The sequence below is a fragment of the Myotis lucifugus genome, unplaced genomic scaffold (assembly GCF_000147115.1).
Source record: "Myotis lucifugus unplaced genomic scaffold, Myoluc2.0 scaffold_4, whole genome shotgun sequence".
Taxonomy (NCBI): Eukaryota; Metazoa; Chordata; class Mammalia; order Chiroptera; family Vespertilionidae; genus Myotis; species Myotis lucifugus.
Genome location: NW_005871052.1, coordinates 19,631,353 through 19,638,519, shown reverse-complemented (window position 1 = coordinate 19,638,519; position 7,167 = coordinate 19,631,353).

The window sequence follows — 7,167 nt, the reverse complement described above, 5'->3', positions numbered from 1 at the left end:
GCACATGGTCAGTTATATGTTGCTTTCTCTCAATTTTGAAGAGCATGTGATGTTACAGTTGTAAATAATTCATCACAAGGGAAATTAGTCAAGCACTCTGAAAGTGTTTTCACTCTTAATGTGGTGTACAGGGAGATATTAGAATAAGTTTAATTACTTTATCAGTCATTGTTTGCATCACTGTTGTTTTTATATCATGTTTTTGTTGTTTTCATATCATGTTTTTGTCATTTTTATATAATGCCTCTGTTGTTGTTATATCCTTTTGTTACTGTTTATTTATTAATAAATTTATATATTATTTTCATATACATTTTACTAATTTCCTTTCATCTCTCACACTTCTATTATAGAGAAAGGGCAAATAGCAATATTAAAATATCTCCGCTAATTAATTCCCTTTTTAAAATATATTTTATTGATTTTTTACAGAAAGGAAGGGAGAGGGATAGAGAGTTAGAAACATCGATGAAAGAGAAACATTGATCAGCTGCCTCCTGCACACTACCCACTGGGGATGTGCCAGCAACCAAGGTACTTGCCCTTGACCGAAATCGAACCCAGGACCCTTGAGTCCACAGGCCAATGCTCTATCCACTGAGCCAAACCAGTTAGGGCAATTAATTCCCTTTTAATGTGCACGAATTTCGTGCACCAGGCTACTAGTTTATGAATAATAATAATAAAAGATCTGATTGGTAGAGCAGGACTGAGAGAGAGGATTGGGACTGAAGGGTGAAAAAGGCCTGGATGTAGGGAATCTCTGATCATTTTCCATTGCAGTGACAGCAATTTTCTAAATTACTCAGTGTGATAAAATTTAAAGTGCTATTTTCAAGCCATTGAGACTTATTATCTAGTTTATGTTGTGGCCAAACAGTGTTACAAAATAAAGTGAGGTGATTGGGCATGATCTCCCCCATGAGTGTGCAGAGGGAGTGTGGCATGGCCCAAGAGAGAGGAAGGGTGAGTGATAGATCACAAATCCAAAGGTGACTGTTTAGGGCAGGCATCCCTGCTGCTAAACAAATCACCATGAGAAATGAGATGTGACCCTCTGGACTGGGCGTCCCCAATCCAGATGGACCCAAAGCCAAATGGCTGAGGAGTCTTCTGGCCTAGCGCTAGGACTTTTGAGACGAGAGACTTTCAAGAAGTCAGTGAAAGTGAGTTGGCAGAAGACCCTGGACGAGGGGAATTGTGGAACGTCGCTCACCTAGAGAAGATGGCTGGTGTGGGATGGAGGATCAGCAATGGAGAAGGAGAGATTCCCAATTGGGCGTCCTCCTTGGATGGCTGGGGAGGGGGGGACCCCCGTAAGGGAGGAAGGCCTGATCAAGGCAGGCAACTGAATCACCCAAGTAGGATTCGGAGGTAAGCCCAGGTCAAGCTGCCACTGCCACTGCTCTCCAAGTAGCAAACTCGGAGTGACTGAAGCCGGGGAGATGGCTCCCCATCCCCGTGGAACCCTCCTGGGTTTCGCGCACCATTTGTTAGGTCCCCAAAGGAGGAACACATGAGGCCAGAATGATGAGGGATTATGAATTTATTCAATCATCTGCACATCAGGTAGCTGAGCCTGGATGGCTCCAGCACCCCAGTGATGGGAGTCAGAAGTTTTTAAAGGACTTTTGGCGGGCTTTTTCTGGACAGAGAATTCTCTGTGCAGGTCCAGATTCTGGGAAATCTGGAGAGGAGAGATAATGGTCTTAGCAAGTGGAATGTGGTCTAAGCAAGTGGAATGTCCATTGTGAAGTGGCCCAAAGGTCAGTTCCCAGGGGAGTGGGTATTGATTCAATTATTTGATCAGACCTAACATATATTATTTCAAATTAGTATTCTGGGTTTCTTAGTATAAATACCCAGAAGTGGAATTGCTGGGTTTAAGGCAATTCCTTTTTTTTTTGAGAAAACTCAATACTGTTTTCAATACTGGCTGCACCAATCTGCATTCTCACCTCCAGTGCACAAAGGTCCCCTTTTCTTCACATCTCCACCAAAACTTTCTTGTTGATTTATTAATGATAGCCATTGTCAAAGATGTAAGGTTATACCTCATTGTGGTTTTTGGATTTCTCTGATGATTAGTGAAGTTAAACATTTTTTCAAATTTCTATTGGCCATCGGTATGTCCTCTATGGAGAAGTGTTTATTCAGGTCCTCTGCTTACCATTTAATTCGATTGTTGTTTTTTTGGTACTGAGTTGCATGAGTTCTTTATGCCTGTTATCAGTTGTATCATTGGCAAATATTATTTCCCATTCAGTAGGTTGTCTTCTTTTTTTTGTTGTTGTTTTTTTAATTTTGTTTTATTTCTTAAAGTATTACAAAGAGTATTACATATGTCTCCTTTACCCCCCCTTTGACATTCCCCCGGCCTCCCCTACCCCCCAGTGTCTTGTGTCCATTGGTTATTCTTACATGCATGCATACAAGACCTTCGGTTGATCTCCCACCCACCCCCAACCATCCCCAGGCTTCCCACTGTAGTTTGACAGTCTGTTCAATGATGCTCTGCCTCTGTATCTATTTTTGTTCATCAGTTTATAATGGTCTTTATTATCCCATAAATGAGTGAGATCATGTGGTATTTTTCTCGGCTTCCCAGGGGCCGGATCAGCCTCACAGAGTCCGTCTCAGCCTCACAGGGGCCGTCTCAGCCTCACAGAGTCCGTCTCAGCCTCTCAGGGGCCGTCTCAGCTTCACAGGGGCCGTCTCAGCCTCGCAGGGGCCGTCGCAGCCTCGCAGTGGGCGCCGCATCCCACGTTGGGGGTGAAGGTGCGAGTCAGAAGCTCCTCTCGCTGTCTCTCCTGCTGCTCCCTTGCGTACCGTCGATGCTGGAAGTTTCTGAGAGCAGTCTGCAGGTGCTGGACATCATACATTAACTGGTCAACATGAAGTTTGGCATTCTGTCTTTTGTTGGGCGGCTCCTTGCTGGACAAAATCTCCAGGCGTTCTTGGTGGCTGAATATCTGGTATGCTTGCTTGGATTTCATTTTCTACTAAGTGCACAGACTGCCGTCTCCCAGCGTCCCATGTGAGACTGGATCTGGTGGACCTGCTTGTGCGTTTGCTGATACAGCGGTTCCATGTCACCAGCCCAGCCGGGTCCAGCTCTGGCTTCCTCCGAACCTGATTCTGCTTCTTGAGTGTGTCCCTTATGTATGCGAGGAGTTGAAATCTACAGTTTGTTGGGTTAGGCTGCAAAAGCGTGGGTGGTTCCTTTTGTGCCACTAGCACAGCTTGGGCCGGGATGTAAATTGAGTAGGGTGGGAACTCCGGGAATCACCAGGGGGGAGCAAAGAGCAATGGCGTCTCTGCGACTCCTTGCCTCTCCTCGACTCCGCATCTCCGCGTCCCCGAGTGCCGGCGAGCAGCTCCGAGAGAAAGCCACCCTCACTCTTCGACCTGCTGCAAGGCCATCCTGCCTCTCCCTGTAGGGGTCTGGGACCTTAGAATCCTGCCCCAAACAAGCTCAGTGGATTCGAGAGTTTGTAACCCCTTCCGATTGAAAAAAAACACGCATCCAGTTGCAGCCTGCCTGGCGCGCGACTCCGTACCTCTGTTCTTGGCACCTCTGTACATCCTACTCAGTCTCAATGCTCTTCTTTCTTTCCTTCCAGTTGTAGAGCTTCCACTGGGCCAGCTTTCCCATGGTTCTGAATGATAGCTGTTTGTCTTATAGTTGGTAGTTTTAATGTTGTTGTGGGAGGCAGCACGCACAGGTCTGTACCTTACACCGCCATCTTGGTTCTCTCGTCTTCTTGTTGATGGCTTCCTTTGCTGTGCAAAAACTTTTAAGATTGAAGTAGTCCCATTTCTTTATTTTTTCTTTTGTTTCCCTTGCCAAAAAAGCTATATCAGAAAATGTATTGCTAAGAGAAATGTGAAAGATTTTACTTCCTATGTTTCCTTCTAAGGATTTCTAGGTTTTAAGACTTACATTTAAGTGTTTAATCCACTTTGAGTTTATTCTTTTATATGGTATAAGAAGGTGGTCTAGTATCAGTTTTCCTGGGTTTAAATATCTGTCCAAATTTCCCAGCGCCATTTATTGAGCAGACTGTCTTTACCCCATTATACATTCTCGTATCCTTTGTCAAATATTAATTGATTATACAGACAAGAGTTTATTTCTGGGCGCACTATTTTGTTCCATTGATCAACATGTCTGTTTTTATGCAAGTACTATTCCATTTTGATTACTGTATAAGCCTAGTACTAAAGTTTGATATTGGGTATCATGTTACCTCCAACGTTGTTCTTTTTTCTCAAAATTGTTGTGGCTATTCAGGGTATTTTGTGGTTCTATATACATTTTACAATTACTTGTCCTATTTCTGTGACAATCTAATTTGTATTTAATAGGAATTACATTGAGTCTATAGATTGCTTAGGGTAGTATGAACATTTTAATGATGCTAATTATTCTTATCTATGAGCACCATATACTATGCTTCTATTTATTTGTATCTACTTCTTTTTTTAATCTTCACCCGAGAATATTTTTCCATTGATTTTTAGTGATAGTAGAAGAGAGAAGGAAATATCAATATAAGAGAAACACATCGATTGGTTGCTTCCTGCAATCGCCCTGACCAGGGTCTGGGCCAGGGAGGAGCCTGCAACCTAGGTACATGCCCTTGATCAGAATCCAACACCCATTTGTGATAAAAATTCTCAGCAAAGTGGGAAGAAGAGGGATCATACCTCAACATAATAAAGGCCATGTATGACAAACATCCAGCCAATATCATAACATATTCAATAAGCAAAATTAAAACCATTTTCCTTAAGAAAAGAAACAAGACAATATTGTCGCTTTCACCAATTTTATTCAACGTAGTGCTGGAAGTCCTAGCCACAGTGATCAGAAAGTAAGAAAAAATAAAAAGCATCTAAATTGAAAAGGAGGAAATAAAACTGTCATTATTCATAGATGACATAATATTGTAAATAGAAAACCCTAAAGACTTCACCAAAAAAACTAGTTGATTTCATAAATGAATTCAGCAAGGGTATCAGGATACAAAATTAACATCCAGAAATTGTTAGCATTTTTATACACCAATAATGAGCTCTCAGAAAGAGAAACTTTAAAAAAATCCCATTTACCATTGCAACCAAAATCCCATTTAAAGATACTTAGGAATAAAATTAACCAAGGAGGTACAAGACCTGCACTCAGAAAACTATAAGATATTGAAAAATGAGACAGAAGAAGATACAAACAAGTGGAGGAATATACCATGTTCATGGATTGGTAGAATCAACATCATTAAAATTGATCGGCTTTCTCCTACACATCTATACTACCCAAAGCAATCTACAGATTCAATACAATCCCCATGAAAATACCAATGGCCTATTTCACAGATTTAGAGAAAACACTCCAAAAAGTTATATGGAACCAAAAAAGACCCCAAATAGCTGCAGCAATCTTGAGAAAGAAAAACAAAGTTGGAGGGGTCACAATACTGGATATTTAGCTATACTACAAAGCCACTGTAATTAAAACAGCCTGGTACTGACACAAGAACAGGCATATAGATCAATAGAACAGAACAGAGAACCCAGAAATCAACCCATGCCATTATGCTCAATTAATATTTGACAAAGAAGGCAAGCGCATACAATGGAGTAAAGACAGTCTCTTCAATAAATGTTGTTGGGATAATTAGAAAGGTATATGCAAAAAAATGAAACTAGACCACCAACATACACCATACACTAGAATGAACTCAAAATGGATAAAAGACTAAATGTAAGCCATGAAACCATATGAGTCCTAGAAGAAAACCTAGGTGAAAAAATAACAGACATCTGATGGAGGATAATTTTCACTGATATAGTGTCTAGGACAAGAGAGACAAAGGGAAAAAATAAACAAATGGGACTACATCAAAATAAAAAGCTGTTGCACAGCAAAAGAAACCAGCATCCAAATGTAAGTGGAATGCACTGTATAGGAGAACATATTTGCCAATTATACAAGTGGGGTTAATTTCCAAAATATATAAAGTATAAAGTACTCATACAACTCAACAAAGGGAAGACAAACAATCCAATTAAAAATGTTGCTCAGTGGTTGAACATCAACCTATTAACCAGGAGGTCATGGTTCAATTGCCAGTCAGGGCCCATGCCCGGGTTTTGGGCTCTATACCTAGTAGCAGATGTGTAGGAGAAAGCCGATCAATAATTCTCTCTCAGCATTGATGTTTCTATCTCTCTCTTCCTCTTTCTTCTTCTCTGAAGTCAATAATAAAATATTATTTTTAAAAAATTTGCTGAGAATCTAAATAAACACTTCTCTAAAGAGGACATACAAATGGCCAAGAGACATATGAAAAAATGCTCAATGCCACTAATCATCAGAGAAATGCAATTAAAACTACAATGAGATATCACCTCACACCTGCCAGAATGGTTACAATCAATAAATCAACAAACAACAAGTGCTGGTGAGGATGAGGAGAAAAAGGAACTCTAGTACCCTGCTGGTGGGAATGCAGATTAGTACAACTAGTATGAAAAACAGTGTGGAGTTTCCTCAAAAAATAAAAAATGGAACTGCCATTTGACCCAGTGATCACACTTCTAGGAATATAGCCTAAGATGCCTGAAATAGCAATAAGCAAGAACATATGCACCCCTGTGTTCATAACAGCATTATTTACAATAGCAAAAATCTGGAAACCGCCCAAGTGCCCATCAGTTGATAAGTGGATAAAAAAGCCATGGTACATTTATACTATGGAATATTATACAGCTGTTAAAAATAAGGATCTCTTGCCCTAGCCCAGTGGTTGGCAAACTCATTAGTCAACAGAGACAAATATCAACAGTACAACAATTGAAATTTCTTTTGAGAGCCAAATTTTTTAAACTTAAACTATATAGGTAGGTACATTGTTATTAACTTAATTAGGGTACTCCTAAGGCTTAGGAAGAGCCACACTCAAGGGGCCAAAGAGCCACATGTGGCTCACGAGCCGCAGTTTGCCGACCACGGCCCTAGCCGGTTTGGCTCAGTAGATAGAGCATCAGCCTGCAGACTGAAGGGTCCCAGGTTCGATTCTAGTCAAGGGCATGTACCTTGGTTGTGGGCACATCCCCAGTAGGGGGTGTGCAGGAGGCAGCTGATCGATGTTTCTCTCTCATCGG